The 16,341-nt window shown below is 44.7% G+C and overlaps 1 pseudogene; it reads right to left on the bottom strand.

The window, feature by feature from the left end:
* Nucleotides 1–445: 445 nt before the first annotated feature.
* Nucleotides 446–1,161, bottom strand: LOC132226321 (microtubule-associated proteins 1A/1B light chain 3B-like; annotated as a pseudogene).
* Between the last annotated feature and the right edge of the window lie 15,180 nt (nt 1,162–16,341).

Genomic DNA, 16,341 nt, shown 5'->3' on the forward strand with positions numbered 1-16,341 from the left:
ACTTCCTAACACTGCAAGAGCATTGCCGTGGGAATACTTGCTAGGAATCAGGACCCTTTAACAGCAATTCACCATTTTCTTTTACACCTCCATTTAGCCTGCTTTTTGCAAATTACTATGGCAAATGTGTTTTGGGGGCCATGCCTGAGATTTCTCTAGTTGGATAGAAACTCTTCAATAAAAAGTTGGCAGGTTCTGACTTTCTCTGAATGTTCAAAATGCAAGTTCCTATTGGGGAAAGAACATTAAAAGACTTGAAGATCTATTTTATTGGTAACTTAGAATGCAAAGTATTTTGTTTGTCAATTTCTAAACTTTAAAACAAGACAGCCTAGGTTAAATAATACTGTTTTCCAAAGCTGAATGTGCTCACTTGGAACTCAGTTTTTCTGCTTAAAGCAAAACACAACTTTCTAAAACTCCTAGGCAGGACACTACTGTTTTGGTCATCTGTGATTTAGATGAACTGATCAATCTGTTGGTAACATCCCTTTTTTTCCTGTTGGTAAGGGTCTAAAAAATTCTAGAACAGATTCATTTTTCTAGTCTTACACTGATAATTTCATTCCAAATGTCTCCTGAGAGGTGTATACCATATACAGGAATCCATCTTCATCCTTCTTACTTTCATACACTTCTGAAATCGATGTGGACACACTCACCATGCTGTGCCCATTCGCTAACAGGAAGAAGGCTTGATTAGCATTGAGCTGTGATCGACTTCTAATTATCTTGATGAGGTCACTCATGTTGACATGATCAGGCACAAGATACTTGGTTTTATCCAGGACAGGAAGCTGCTTCCCACTCTTTTTTCTTGTTTTAAATATATTTTTATTGATTTCAGAGAGGAAGGGAAAGGAAGAGAGAAATAGAAACATCAATGATGAGAGGGAATCATTGATTGGCTGCCTCCTTCACACCCCCAACTGGGGACCGAGCTGGCAACCCAGGCATATGCCCTTGACTGGAATTGAACCCGGGACCCTTGAGTCTGCAGGCCGATGCTCTATCCACTGAATCATACCAGCTAGGGCTGCTTCCCACTCTTGTATCATTCTATTATCACTGGGAGTTTGGTCAGATGCTGCTCTCAGATAAGTCAGAGATCTTTTACTCTTTGTTGGAAGGTGTGGGGCGGAAGGCCTTCTCCAATGGCATGGTAAGCGAGGCTGTGAGCAGGCGGCAAGGCAGAGGGTCCCACCAGCTTTAGGTGGCATGGGTCAAGTGTTTCTAATAATAACTTTTAAACAACTCTGCTATTTTATTTTTTAAATGTTTTTATTGATTTTTAGAGAGAGAGGAAAGGAGAAAGAGGGAGAGATAGAAACATTGATGAGAGAGATGAGCTGAATCAATTGGAAACTCAGGCATGTGCCCTGAAGGGGAATCGAACCCTGACCTCCTGGTTCATAGGTCAATGCTCAACCACTGAGCCACACTGGCTGGACAAGCTGCTATTTTTAAAAAGTGATTCAAAGATCACTTAAGCCCTCTAACTTTCAAGCTTGATTTTAACTTTGTGAAATAGGAGATAACCCTTTTTGGAAAGTGCAGCAATACACTTATCATCATGCACTAATGCCAGAGCTGATCACAAGGTAATCTAAAACAGTACATAGACAAGTCATGAATGCTCAAAGGACTATGAACAAGAGATTCTGCCTTTTCAGGTCACAAATATTTATTGCTGACATTGTTTAGAGTTGGTGATATACAATGCCAAGCAAATGTCAGTCAACAACAGAATTCAACAACAAAAGCATATTCTACTATATGGAGACCGGAGACAGGGCCTCATACCATTAGCAGATATTAAAGCTATTGGAAGCATGCCATGTAATGTAGACCACTCACAAAATTCCCATAATTAGAGAAAAATAAATTCTAATATGTTTTTTAAACTATTTAAAAATTTCCCCCAAGAAAATAGAAGCAAAAGGAGAATAAAGCAGTCACATTAAAACTCCTCAGCTCCAGTGTTACAGGAGACATAGAAGAACTTGGCTCTTCCGTGGCAGGCAGAGGCAAGGACCAGGCTCCACCCCCTTCTGTGGGACTTGGGCAAGTTTTCTTACCCTTTCTGGGTCTCAGGTGCCTTATTTGTGGAACAGGAAGTAAAGATAGTACCTACCTTACAGGGTTGTTGTGGGGATTAAGTGGGTTACAATATGTATCTGTATTTATAACAGAGCCTAGCACATAGTAAGTACTATATGTTTCTTACTATTATAGTAAAAACTAGAGGCCTGGTACACAAATTTGTGCATGGGTGGGGTCCAGCCGGCCTGATGGGGGCTGATGGGGCCGGGCCGGCAGGGGGAGGGGACATGGGAGGTTGGCTGGCCAGCCCCACCCCCATTGGGGTGGGGCCAGCCAGGTTAGGGGGCCGAGTTGTTATTGTTGTTGTTAAAATATATTTTTATTGATTTCAGAGAGGAAGGAAGAGGGAGAGAGAGGTAGAAACATCAATGATGAGAGAATCTTTGACTGGCTGCCTCATGCATGGCCCTTACTGGGGATCAAGCCGGCATCCGGGCATGTGCCCTGACTAGGAATCAAACCACTGACCTTTTAGTGCATGGGACGATGTTCAACCAATTGAGCCACACCAGCCAGGTCTTTATTGTTTTTTCTTTTTTCTGCTAACTGGGTGTTTTTTTCTACCTTGTCTTCCAAATTGCTGATTCAATCCTCTGCTTCATCTAACCTACTGTTACTCCTTCCCTTGCATTCTTGATGTCAGATTTTGTATTCTTCATGTCTAACTGGTCCTTTTTTATGGTTTCTATGTCCATTTTCATGCTGTTGTAGTTCTCTCAGTTCCTTGACCATTCTTATAATCATTGTTTTGAACTCTTTATCTGATACATTGTTTGTCTCCATTTCATTTAGTTCTTTTTCTGGAGATTTCTCCTGTTCTTATCTTTGGGGCCTGCCTCTTTGTATTAGATAGATTGCTATGACTACTGTCTTCAAGGTGGCCTTATGAAGTAGGTGTCCTGTGGGACCCAGTGGCACAGTCACCTTGATCACCTGAGGTAGGTGCTCCAGGAATGTCCCTTGTGTGGTTTATGTGGGCCCTCCTGTTGTAATTGAGTATTGATTGCTATTGACTTGTGTGTGTGTGTGATCAACCTTCAGGCTGGCTGACTATGAGGCTCAACCCCAACCATGGCATGTTAGCTGCTGTTCAGGTGCTTACGATATGAAGCAGAATTCACCTCAGCAGGGTTTGATGCTTGTCAAGATTTTTCTTGTGAAGTTTATTGGATCCTGATATTGTCTGAATCTGGTCACTGGGGAATCTTGAGAGGGACTCTGTTGCAGACCAATGTCAGATGCTCTCTGTACCCGACCCTTGGCAACCTGTTTGGAGCTACTAGTGATTCACAGTTTGTTCTGCTAAGCTTGGGTACGTAGGAAGGACCAAGCTGCACAACAAAGCGGGCTTTGTGTGGGGGAAGGCCAGCAAAAGTGCCACAAGATCTGCCTCCAGCTGCCTCTGCCTGCCAGCTGCCTGTTATGCTCAGAGGCCCTGGCAGTGCCAAGAGGATGGGGCTAGTAGATCTCCCTTGAGGGGGAGGTGCAGTCATGTTTCAGGGAAGGTGATGGGTGTGGCCTCTGCCAGAGTTACATGACTCAGTCTGTCCAAGATTTTGCCATGACCTCAGTAGGGCAGAGGCACTAGGAGTCAAGCAGGTGGGGCTTCTGGAGCCCAGAGGGTGGGTCTGCCAGAAGCTGGGAGGATGGTTCTATCAGATCTCCCATGAGGGGGAAGTGCCTGTCAAGTTTACTAGAAAGTGGAGGGAATGGCCCCTGTCCCAAAGCCAAACAACTCAGTCATCCCCTGAGTCTGCCCAGACCTCTATACCCTGGCCAAGACAGCTGCCTCCTCAGCCAGGTTTAAGTTTAGCAGAGGGGGGCAAGAAGGAGTCCAGAGGGTGGAGCAATTGCTTTACCCCAGGCTGATGATGCATGGAAGGAGTACTCCACCCAAGAAAGATGTCAACTGTGGTATGAGAAAATGTCTCAGCATAGGGATCTGGTGGCTGTCCTCTCAGGTCTCTCCCCAGAGCCACAAACCCTGGACTCTACTCATGTGACTCTAGTTCACTCCACCCTTCCTCTGCTAGAGCCCAGGGAGGGTAGCTGTGAACAAGATTTTGTGTGTTGGCCCTTCAAGATAATGTCTGTGTCTCCCATTACCTTCCCCTGGCCTACAGAAATCCCACTGATTTTCACAGCCAGATGTTATGTGGGTGCTTCTTCCTGTCTCTGGTACTCTGGGCTGTGGAGCCTGGCTTGGGTTTAGACGTCATGCTTCTCAGAGGGACCTTCCTCCACAGCTGAGTTATCCTTCTGGAACCTCAGCCACTGCATATAGGAGTGGGCCAGCCCTTTTCATGTCTCCACCTTTCCTACCAGTTGCAATGTGTCTTTTTCTATAAATCCTGTTTAAAGACTCCTCTTTGCTAGTCTTCAGTTGATTATTCAATATGATTGTTGTTTAATTTAGTTGCAATTCCAGTTTGGTCCTGTGAAGAAGTGAGTGTTGTAACTTCCATCTACTCTGCTGCCATCTTGAAATCCCCCCATACCATGCTGTTTTGATTATTGTAGCTCTGTAGGATAATTTGAAGTCAGGGAGAGTGCTATCTCCAGCTTTGTTTTTTGCCAGTGACCAATTCCAGCATGTCATAATTTCAAGAGTTTCATCAAAAGGTTGATGAGACTTGGGGACTCAACAGGGTTGAGTCACGCATGTAGTCACCTGCATTTGGAAATGGGTAAAGGCATTTCCCCAAACCTGAATAGGAAACTGATTGTGGCTGCCAGACAGCTAAAAGGCATCTTAATCTACATGTTACTGCTTCCTACTGGCCAAACACCTGAACAGCCGTAGGCTAATTCCCCCATTCTGACAATGGACTCTGTACCAAACCCTGACCCTTTGAAGTATATATCTCCACCTCTCCTCAGGACAAGTTGTGTTAATAAAAAGCATGGGGTCCTGGGCCTAAGGCCTTAGTCTTAAGACCTTAGAACTTAGCTCCTTTAGCTAAGCTCCTCTGACCCCCAAAATGCCTTTCAAAATTATATTTCATCTCCGGACTCTTTATTAGTCTCTGGATTCCTATGTCATCTACGCACAGCCCCTTTTCCAGATTCCTGAACCCTTCTTGATGCTGGGACAAGAACCCCGGCAGTTTTTTCTTCTAAGGATTGCTTTGGTTATTCAGGATTTCTCTGTAGTTCCACACAAATTTGATAAATTTTTGTTCTATCTCTTTGGAAAATGTCTTTGGGATTTTTATAAGGAGTGCATTGAATCTGTATATTGCTTTGGGTAGTATGGTGATCTTAACTATGTTGATTATTCCTATCCATGAACATAGAATATCTTTCGATTTCTTTGTAAGTACTTCAATTTCTTTCAACAATGTCTTACAGTTTTCAGTATATAGGTTCTTTACTTCCTTTGTTAAGTTTATTCCAGGTATTTTTTCTTTTTTGTTGCAACTGTAAATGGGATTGCTTTCTTCATTTCTTTTTCTGATATTTCACTATCCTATCTAATAAAAGAGAAACATGGTAATTGGCGTACGACCGATACCCTTTTCATTGGCTAATCAGCGAGATATGCAAATTAACTGTCAGCCAAGATGGCGGCCGCAGCCAGGCAGCTTGAAACTAACATGAGGCTTGCTTGCTTCAGTGACAGAGGAAACCAACGTTCCCGCCTGCGGCTGCAGGCCTCTGAGCTGGCAGTTTAAGAAACTCTGTAACAAATACGCCCAACTTCAGCTAGCAGATTCGCAACATTGTATGCAAAGGCCAGAAACCTACTTTCAGCCGGAGGCCTAAGAGCTGGAGCCAAGCCTCAAGCTAAAGCTGGCCCAGAATTAAAAAAAAAAAAAAAAAAAAGGAAAAAAGGAGCGGTTGGGAACTGCAGTCACTCCCAGCCTGAAAACAGCCCTCAGCCCCTCACCCAGGCTGGCCAGGCACCCCAGTGGGGACCCCCACCCTGATCCAGGACACGCTTCAGGGCAAACCAGCCGGCACCCAACCATGCACCAGGCCTCTACCCTATATAGTAAAAGGGTAACGTGCCTCCCAGCACCGGGATCAGCATGACAGGGGGCAGCGCCCAAACCCCCTGATCGCCCTGCGGCTCTGTGTGTGACAGGGGGCGGGGCCACAACCTCCCTATCCACCCTGCTCTGTGCCTGATAGGGGGGAGCTCCCCCCCCCCACGGGCCCTGCCCTGAGTGTGAGAGTGGCGGCGCCTCAACCCCCTGATCCGCCCTGCTCTGTGGGTGATAGAGGGCAGCACCCCAACCCCCTGATGGGCCCTGCTCTGTGCGTGACAGGGTACAGAGCCCCAACCCCGCTGATGGGCCCTGCTCTGTGTGTGACAGGGGGCAGCGCCCCAACCCCCGGATTGGCCCTGCTCTGTGCGTGACAGGGGGTTGCTCCACAACCTCCCCATCGACCCTGCCTTGAGTGTGACAGGGGACGGTGCCCCAACTCCCCAATCAGCCCTGCTCTGAGCCCGACCAGGGGCTGCACCTAGGGATTGGGCCTGCCCTCTGCCACCCGGGAGCAGGCCTAAGCCAGCAGGTCGTTATCTCCTGAGGGGTCCCAGACTGCTAGAGGGCACAGGCCAGGCTGAGGGACCCCCCCTCCCCCCCCCGAGTGCACAAATTTTTGTGCACCGGGCCTCTAGTTAGTATATAGAAATACAATGGATTTTTAATACACTGATTTTGTATCCTGCAACTTTACTATAATTTTTTATTGTTTCTAATAGTCTTTTGGTGGACTCTTTGGGGTTTTCCACATATAAAATCATGTAATCCTCAAATAGTGACAGTTTTACTTCTTTATTTGCAATTTGGATGCCTTTTTATTTCTCTCTCTTGCCTGGTTGTTCTGGCTAGGAATTTCAATACTATGTTGAATAACAGTGGAGAGAGTGGGCATCCTTGTCTTGTTCCTGAACTTAGAGGAAAAGCTTTAGGTTTTTCACTATTGAATATGATTAGTTTCTCATATATTTCCTTTATTGTGCTCAGATACTTCCCTTGCATACCTGTTATTGTTTTAATCATAAATGGATGTTGTATCTTGTCAAATGCTTTTTTTTGCATCTGTTGATATGATCAGATGATTTTTTATCTTTTTTTCTGTCAATGTGGTATATCATATTGATAGATTTGCACATGTTGAACTATCCTTGTGTCTCTGGAATGAACCCAACTAGATAATGATGTATTATCCTTTTAAAGTATTATTATATTTGATTTGCTAGTATTTTAAGATTTTTGAATCTATGTTCATCAGGAATATCAGCCTGTAAGGGTGTGTGTGTGTGTGTGTGTGTGTGTGTGTGTGTGTGTGTGTGTGTTGTTCTTGCCTGGTTTTGGTATCAAGATAATGTTGGCCTCATACAATGAGTTAGGAAATATTCCCTCTCTAATTTTTTGGAAGAGCTTGAGAAGGGTAGGTAGTAAGTCTTCTTTGAATGTTTAGTATAATTCACCAGTGAAGCCATTTGGTCCTGGACTTTTTCAGAGGGGAGAGCTTTCTGATTATTGTTTCAATTTCTTTATTGTTGATCAATCTACTTAGGTTTTCCAGTTCCTCATGGTTCAGTCTGGTAAGGTTATATATTTCTAAGAATTTGTTAATTTTTTGTCTAGGTTATAGAATTTTGTGGTTTATAGCTTTTCATAATATTATTATAGTCCTTGTACTTCTGTGGTGTCTGCTGTAACTTCTCTTTTTTGTGATTTTATTTACTTGAGTCTTATCTCTTTTTTCTTAGTGAGTCTAGCCAGAGAACTGCCAATTTTATTTAACTTTTCAAAGAATAGCTCTTTGTTTCATTAATATTTTTCTATTGTCTTTTTATTGTGTGTTTTGTTTAATTCTGCTCTAATTGTTATTATATCCTTTCTTCTATTGCCTTGGTGTTTTATTTGTTCTTTTTCTAGTTCTTTAAGATGAAATGTTAAATTGTTTATTTGAGATTTTTTTTTCTTCAGGTAGGCCTGTAATGGTATAAACTTCTCTTTGTACTACTTTTGCTGCATTCCCAAAATTTTGATATGTTGTATTATCATTTTCATGTGTCTCTATGTATCATCTTTTGATATCTTCTTTTATTTTTTCTTTGACCTAGTAGTTGTTCAGTAGATGTTGTTTAAGTTGTACATATTTGTGGTTTTCCCAGCTTTCTTCTTGTTTTTTAAAATTTAGCTGGAGAGAGGAGAGAGAGAAAGAGGGGAGAGAGAGAGAGAGAGAGAGAGAGAGAGAGAGAGAGAGAGAGAGACATCAATTTGTTGTTCCTCTTATTTATGCATTCATTGGTTGATTCTTGTATGTGGCCTGGTAAGGTTGGAACCCCCAGCCCTGGCATATCAGGACAATGCTTCAGCCAACTGAGCTGCCTGACCAGAGCCTCCAAATTTCTTTTTGTAGCTAATTTCCACTTTCATATTGTTGTGATTAAAAAATATACTTGGTATGATTTTTGTGTTCGTAAACTTATTGAGACTAGTTTTGTGCCCCAATATGTGGTCTATCCTGGAAAATGTTCCATGTGCACTTGAGAAGAATTATAGTGTTTGGGGATGCAAAGCTCTGTTGATATAAGTTATGCCCATTTGGTCTAATGGGTCATTTATGGCTGTTATTTCCTTACTGACTTTCTGTTTGGATAATCTATGCATTGCTGTCAATGGTATATTTAGGTACCCCACTATAATAGCATTTTTGTCAATTTATCCCTTTAGGTCTGTTAGTATTTGTTTTACATATTTTGGTACTCCCAGGTTGGAGAGATATATATGTATATATATGTATTGATAAGTGTTATATCTCCTTGATGAATTGTCTCCTTTGTCATAAAATGCCCATCTTTGTCTCTTATTTATCTTGAAATCTATTTTGTCTGACAGAAGTATGGCTATACCCACTTTTCGCTGAATAATATTTGCTTGGAATATTATCTTTCCCCCTTACCTTGAGTCTATGTTTGTCTTTGTAGCTGAGAAGCATCTCCTAATATAACAAGATTATAGTTGGAATTTGTTATTTATTTTTTTAAAACTTTATATATGTGTGTGTTTTTTAATTTATTTCAGAGAGGAAGTGAGAGGGAGAGATAGAAACATCAATGAATAGAATGATTTTTAAAAAAATCTTTATTGTTGAAAGCATTACATAGGTCCTCCTTTTTCCCCCATTAACCTCTTCCAGCCTGTTCCCAGCCTCCTCCCCTTTCCGCCCCAGACCCTCACCACCCCATTGTCCATGTCCACACGTTATACATATATGCATACAAGTTCATTGATTGATCTCTTCCCATCCACCCTTCCCTGCCTTCCCTCTGAGGTTTGAGAATCATTGATTGGCTGCCTCCTGCACGCCCCACACTGGGGATCGAGTCCACAGCTTGAGCATGTCCTCTGGCCAGGAATCAAACAATGACCTCTTGGTTCATAGGTAGATATTCAACCACTAAGCCACACTGGCTGTGCAGGAACTTGTTTTTTAGTTCATCCTGTAACTCTGTGCCTTTTAATTAGGAATTCAGTCCTATTCTGAACAAGAGCTGCAATTCCTGCTTCTGTCTGTTATTCATCTTACTCACAATTTTGTGTCATTTTGTCTTTTTGTTTCAGGCAGAAGAGCACCTTTTAGCATTTCTTGTCATGCAAGTCTTGTGATGGTAAATTCTTTCAGCTTTTATTTGTCTGGAAAAGCCTTTATTTCTTCTTTATTTCTAAAGGATAACTTTGCTGGATATATTATTCTTTCCTGGTGATTTTTCTCTTTTCATATTTTAATTACACTTTACTCTAGTTGTAGAGTTTCTTCTGACAAATCCAATGATAATTTAATGGGGTTTCTTTGATAGGTTACTATCTTCTTTTCCATGGCTTCCTTAGTAATTCTTTTTTTATTGTTAATTTTTGACAGCTTTATATAATGTGCCTTGGAGAAGGCCTTTTGGATTTGAATAATGAGGTGTTCTATTAGCTTTTTGGATGAGACAGTCCAGTTCTTTCTATAGGGTTGAGATGTTCTCATCAATTACTTGTTTAAATAAGCTATCTGTTCTTTTCTCCTTCTCTTTTCTTCCTCATATATCCATTATCCTTACATTGCTCTTTCTATTAGAGCCACATGATTCTCATGGAGTTCTTTTATTTATTTTTTACTCTCAATTCTCTCCTCTCTTCCACCGGAGTCATTCATAGGTTTCTATTTCCAATATCAGCAATTCTTTGCTGTTCTGGTCTGTAATATTTCCTAAGCTTGCTAGTTCATTCTCTATCTCATTTATTGAATTCTTCAGCTCCAGAATTTTTGTTTGGTTCTTTTTTATAATTTAAATCTTATTACTTGAAGTCCTTTTGTTTGTTGATGTTATTTCTAAGGTAATTGAACTGCTTTTCTGAGTTTTCTTGTATCTCATTGAGTTTTTTCAGAACTGAAATCTTGAATGTTTGTCATTTAAATCATAATTTTCATTTTCTTTGTGAACTCCCTTGTTATCTTGGCTACTCATTGTACTTGATGGATTATTTCTTTGCCTAGGCATTTGATGTATTGAAATCTTTACATATATACAAAATCTATTTATTTATTTATTATTTAAAAATATTTTTATTGATTTCAGAGAGGAAGGGAGAGGGGGAGAGAGAGAGAGACAGAAACATCAATGATGAGAGAGAATCATTGATTGGCTGCCTCCTGCACACACAACCTCCCCCCACTGGGGATTGAGCATGCAACCCAGACATGTGTCCCAACTGGGAATTGAACCATGACAGCCGGGCCTAAAATTTATGTATTTGTTTTAGAATGAGAGGAAGGGGAAGAGAAAGAGAGATTTGTTGTCCCACTTATTTATGCATGTATTGGTTGATTCTTGTATGTGTTCTGACAGGTGATGGAACCCGCAACCTTGGCATATCCAGATGATGCTCTAACCAGATATGCTACTCTGCCAGGGGCTTGAAATCTTAAAGGACTATTGCTTTTAACAATTTAGCAAGTAGAGGTTTTTCTTTTTTTCCCATTAGGTGGTGCTATTGCACAAGTTTTTGTTTTCTCTTACATGGGACTTCAGGGATCTTAGTGGGGCAATGTCACCTGGGCTATAGAAAATGCCCCGTATTCTCTGAGGAGGTGGGCTTTCCCGTCTATGACCAGGTCACTTTGGTCTCAAAGCACCACCCGTGTGGTGGGATGTGGTAGGTAATGGGGTTCTGGGCCTGTGAGTTCCTAGGGCTGCCTCCTTATAACCAGAGGCTGCCAGCTGCACTGTACTATCTGAAGTATCCCAGCTGCCTCTACTGGGTTCCACTGTGAGGGATGGGGGGTCAGTGAGAGAGGGAGGCAGGGTCCCAGGCCTGTGGCTTTGTTTTTTTCACTGGGTTTAGCAGCAATGTGTAGAGGCCACTCAGGCTGCAAGCTTGCTTCTGCCCCTCTGACTCTCAGGGGCCCAGTGAGGGCTGCAATCTGACACTTCCACTGCTGTTGCTTCAGGTGGTGCTCACAGAAGAGCTTGATTATGCCTGGAGCTCCCATCTCTGTTCTTTCTCCATCCTATCTTTCCTCCTTATTCTCACATGCCCTTCTTCAGATGTCTTAATGCACAGATCTTTCAGACATGTTTGTGTTGAGCAGGGAATTCTTTGTCTGACTTGGACTTTTAGGGGCAAGACCAAGAGGTTGTCTCACTCTGCTATGATTCTGATATCACTCAAACACTGTTTTCTTTAAGGTGTCTTCTGATTTCAAATGTAGCACTTCTGGAGGACACCAAAGCCAAAATTTTTAGCAATTACTACTGGACCTAGTAGTGAACTTTCATCAGTTTACTCTTAGCAGAAAGCCCAGGAAGAATAAATTCTTGTTGTTGCTAAGAATCCTATATAATAAAAGAGAAACATGGTAATTAGCCATACCGCCACTGCCCTTCCCATTGGCTAATCAGGGCGATATGCAAATTAACTGCCAGCCAAGATGGCGGCCGGCAGCCAGGCAGCTTGAAGTGAACATGAGGCTTGCTTGCTTCAGTGACGGAGAAAGCCAACGTTCCCTGCCTACTGCTGCCGGCCTCTGAGCTTGCAGTTTGAAACATTGTTACAGATATAGAAGCTAAACAAAACCCCAGAAACCTCCTTTCAGCCAGCCGGGATCTCAGAGCTGGAGTTGAAACAGTGTTTCGATTATAGAACCCAAACAAACCAGATACCTGCTTTCAGCAGCCGAGGCCTCAGAGCTGGAGCCAAGCCTCAGAGCTAAAGCTGGCCCAGAATAAAAAGAAAAAGAAAAAAAGGAGCGGTTGGGAGCTTCAGTCACCCGCCAGCCTGAAAACAGCCCTCAGCCCCTCACCCAGACTGGCCAGGCACCCCAGTGGGGACCCCCACCCTGAAGGGGGTGCGGGCAGCCTAAAAACAGGCATTAGCCCCTCACCCAGGCTGGCTAGGAACCCAAGCGGGACCCCCACCCTGATCCAGGACACCCTTCAGGGCAAACCAGCCGGTCCCCACCCATGCACCAGGCCTCTATCCTATATAGTAAAAGGGTAATATGTCTCCCGGCACTGGGATCAGCGTGACAGGGGGCAGCGACCAAACCCCCTGATCGCCCTGTGGCTCTGTGTGTGACAGGGGGCGGGGCCAAAACCTCCCTATCCACCCTGCTCTGTTCGTGATAGGGGAAGGCGCCCCAACCCCCTGATCAGCCCTGCTCTGTGCCTGGTAGGTGGGAGCTCCCCAACCCCCTGATCGCCCTGCAGCTTCATGTGACAGGGTGCGGCGCCCCAACCCCCCCCCCCCCCACGGGCCCTGCTCTGTGTGTGACGGGGTAGAGCTATAAGTTCCCCATCAGCCCAGCCCTGAGTATGACAGTGGCGGCGCCCCAACCCCCTGATCGGCCCTGCTCTGTGGGTGATAGAGGGCGGCGCCCCAACCTCCCCCCCCTATGGGCCCTGGTCTGTGTGTGACAGGGTAGAGCCATAACCTCCCCATCGGCCCTGCCCTGAGTGTGACAGGGTGCAGTGCCCCAACCACCTGGTCCGCCCTGCTCTGTGTGTGACAGGGGCTGGTGCGCCAACTCCCCTATCGGCCCTACTCTGTGAGTGACAGGGGGGAGCTCCTCAACCCCCTGATCGACCCTGCTCTGTGCGTGACAGGGGGCAGTGCCCCAACCCCCGGATTGGCCCTGCTCTGTGCGTGACAGGGGGTGCCGCCACAACCTCCCCATCGACCCTGCCTTGAGTGTGACAGGGGGCGGTGCCCCAACCCCCGGATTGGCCCTGCTCTGTGTGTGACAGGGGGTGCCGCCACAACCTCCCCATCGACCCTGCCTTGAGTGTGACAGGGGGCGGTGCCCCAACCCCCCAATCGGCCCTACCCTGAGCATGACTGAGGGTGGCATCGCAACCTCCCGATCTGCCCTGCTCTGTGCATGACAGGAGGCGGCGCCCCAACTCCCCAATCAGCCCTGCTCTGAGCCTGACCAGGAGCTGCACCTAGGGATTGGGCCTGCCTTGTGCCATCTGGGAGCAGGCCTAAGCCAGCAGGTCGTTATCTCCCGAGGGGTCCCAGACTGCGAGAGAGCACAGGCTGGGCTGAGGGACCCCCCTCCCCCTCCCCCCCGAGTGCACAAATTTTTGCGCACCGGGCCTCTAGTCTATATATATAAAAGCTAAGCGACCAGAATGATGGAATAACCAGAATGACCGGTCGCTATGACACGTACTGTGGTGGCCAACCGGCAGGATCAGGGCCCCGATCAGCCCCCACAACCTCCTATGGCCTCTCCCCCCGGCCGGCCCAGCCCCTGATCGACTCCCCACAACCTCGATCGGGGCATGGCTGGCTGGCCAACTGTCCACAGCCCTTCTCCGCCTCCCCCACCCCCGCCAGCCTGGCCCCGATCAGCCCCCATTGGGGTGGGCTGGATCCCACCTGTGCACAAATTCGTGCACCAGGTCTCTAGTTTTAATATATTCTTACATGCAAGTGCTGTAATGGTCTGCCTGAGAATGATATCCTCTGCAGTACATGGGAATGACCCAGCACAGGAAACCAGGGGCAGCTGCCTTTTGAGCTCTAACCCTAGAGCCCCCAACCCTGAATTTTTTTCACACAGCTCTAGTCCACTCTGCCCTCCCTCTGCCAGAGCCCAATGTGAATGGTTGCACATGAAATTTTGTGCATTGGCCCTTTAAGAAGGTGCCTGCATTTCCAGCCGTCTCTCTCTGGCAGACAGGAACCCTACTGTTTTTGCAACCAGATGTTATATGGGCATCTTTCTCAGTTCTGGTGCTCTGTGCTGGGAAGCCCAGCTTGAGATTTAGACCCCAGAGTTCTCAATGGGAACCCCCCACAGCTGGGATATCCTTCTGGACCTTCAGCTACTGACTGTGGCCAGGTGCCTGGCCAGCCCTCTCGTGCTTCTGCACTTCCTACAAGTCTCTATGTGGTTTTCATTTTCTATACTTGGTTATTAGGATTCTCTCCACCTAGACTTTGGTTGGTTATTCAAGATGGTTTTTCTGTATTTTAGTTGTAATTCCAGTGTGGTCCTGGAGAGTGTCAGTATAGCTTCCACTTACTCCACCATTTTGGAACTCCAAGGAAATTATTTTTTAAATTATGGCATAGTAATTCCTCTTATTGAAGACACATTAAATTTTAACAATTTATGGGCATTTATCCTAATTCTTTGCTATTATAAATTATGTCTTTAAAAAAACACATATATTGGTGAATACACAATACAGTGTACAGATGATGTTTTGTGGAATTGGGTACCTGGAACCTGTATAATTTTGTTAACTACTTTCACCCCAATAAATTCAATAAAAAGGAAAAAATCAAATAAAAAACATATATTTTATGAATTCAAACCTCTGGCTCATGAAATATTCACATTAGCTATTAAAAAGCTGCCAAGGAAAAGTAAAACAGAAGAAGGTAGTCAAGCCCTGGCCATTGTGGCTCAGTTGCTTAGAGTACAGTCCTGTATACCAAAAGGTAGCGGGTTTGATCCCCAGTCAGGGTGTGTGTGGAGGCAACTGATTGATATTTCTCTCACGTTAATTTTTCTCTCTCTCTCTCCCTCCTTAACTCTCTCTAAAACCAAGTAAGAAAATAAAGAAGGCAGTCAAAAGGCATAAACTAAATAAATACTAGGGATGTAATGTACAACATGATGGCTATAGCTAACATCCTAATATATAAAAAGCCAGGGGCCCACGACCAAAACAACCAGACAGACGACTGAACAGCAGGCTGTGTGGGGTGACCAGGCCAGCGGGGGCGGGCAGTGAGGGATGACCAAATGACCGAACAGCAGGCTGCGTGAGGCGACAAGGCCGGCAGGGGGAGCAGTGAGGGGTGACCAGGCTTGGGGGGCAGTTGGGGGCAACTAGGCCAGTAGAGGGCAGCAGTTAGGGGCAACCAGACTGGCAGGGGGGCCAGTGAGGGGTGACTAGGCTGGCAGGGGGGCAGTTGAAGGCGACCAGGCTGACAGGTGGGGCAGTTGGGGGCAACTAGGCAGGCAGGCAGGTGAGTATTTAGGAGCCAGCAGTCCAGGATTGTGAGAGGGATGTCTGAGGGGTCCCGGATTGGAGACGGTGCAGGCTGGGCTGAGGGCCCCCCCTCTCCCGTGCATGATTTTTGTGCACTGGGCCTCTAGCTATTGTATAAAATATAAGTTGTTAAAAGAGTACAAAGAAATCTCATCATAAGGAGAAAAGATTTTCCCCCCTTTTTTCATTGTATTTATGTGAAAAGATGGATGGTAGTGGAACCTACTGTGATAATCATTTCACAGTATATATAAATCAAACCATCATGCTGTATGCCTTAAACTTGATACAGTGATATATGTCAATTATTTCTCAATGAAACTGGCAAACAAACATAAATTGCCACCTCTTAAAATACTGTACTACCAACTCTTTCACGGGTTACAAATTATTGTACCCCCTTATTCCACACAGACAGAAATCCAAATCTGCATTTATTTCTAATACAAACTTCCCCTGGCTAAAAAAAAATATTTGAGAGAGTTTTCAATGAAAGTTACATCAACTGCCAAGAACATTTGATGAGAGTTGAAATTGTGTAATCAAAGCATTTTCCCTTTTTTATTAATTAAAAGTACCGTTGAATCAGAGATAATTTATGTTTTTAAATTATCTGTGACTCCAATTAACACTCTGTTAAAACACACCCACGTGGTATCAGGGCCAAAATCCTTCAAGTCATGAAATTATTTCTCCTTTTGGGATCATTAACCTGT

This window comes from Myotis daubentonii, chromosome 2 (assembly GCF_963259705.1).
Source record: "Myotis daubentonii chromosome 2, mMyoDau2.1, whole genome shotgun sequence".
NCBI classification, from domain to species: domain Eukaryota; kingdom Metazoa; phylum Chordata; class Mammalia; order Chiroptera; family Vespertilionidae; genus Myotis; species Myotis daubentonii.